Raw genomic sequence first — 290 nt, 5'->3', positions numbered from 1 at the left:
GAGGGGCGTTGGAGAAGAAAAGAAAGAAAGGGAAGGGGCGGGGCGGGGAGAAATAAGGCCGGGAAACTTGTAAAGATGCCTTGACGGTTAAGTAAAGCTCAACTCTCAGCAAACATAGCAGCATTCATGAAGTCAATCGTGGAGTTTAAATCTCCTTTTTCAAAAAATCTCTCCCCTCCCCCCATCTTGGGGTTCTCTTCCAGTTGTGCTCTTCCTCCCTCCCTCCCTCCCTCTCTCTCGCACACACACCAACCCCCCCCCCCCCAGGGAAAGGGGCCCGGCCCCCGCGG

Source organism: Gekko japonicus, unplaced genomic scaffold, assembly GCF_001447785.1.
Source record: "Gekko japonicus isolate JY-2015 unplaced genomic scaffold, Gekko_japonicus_V1.1 scaffold2445, whole genome shotgun sequence".
Lineage (NCBI taxonomy): Eukaryota > Metazoa > Chordata > Lepidosauria > Squamata > Gekkonidae > Gekko > Gekko japonicus.
Note: the sequence above shows the minus strand (reverse complement) of the source record.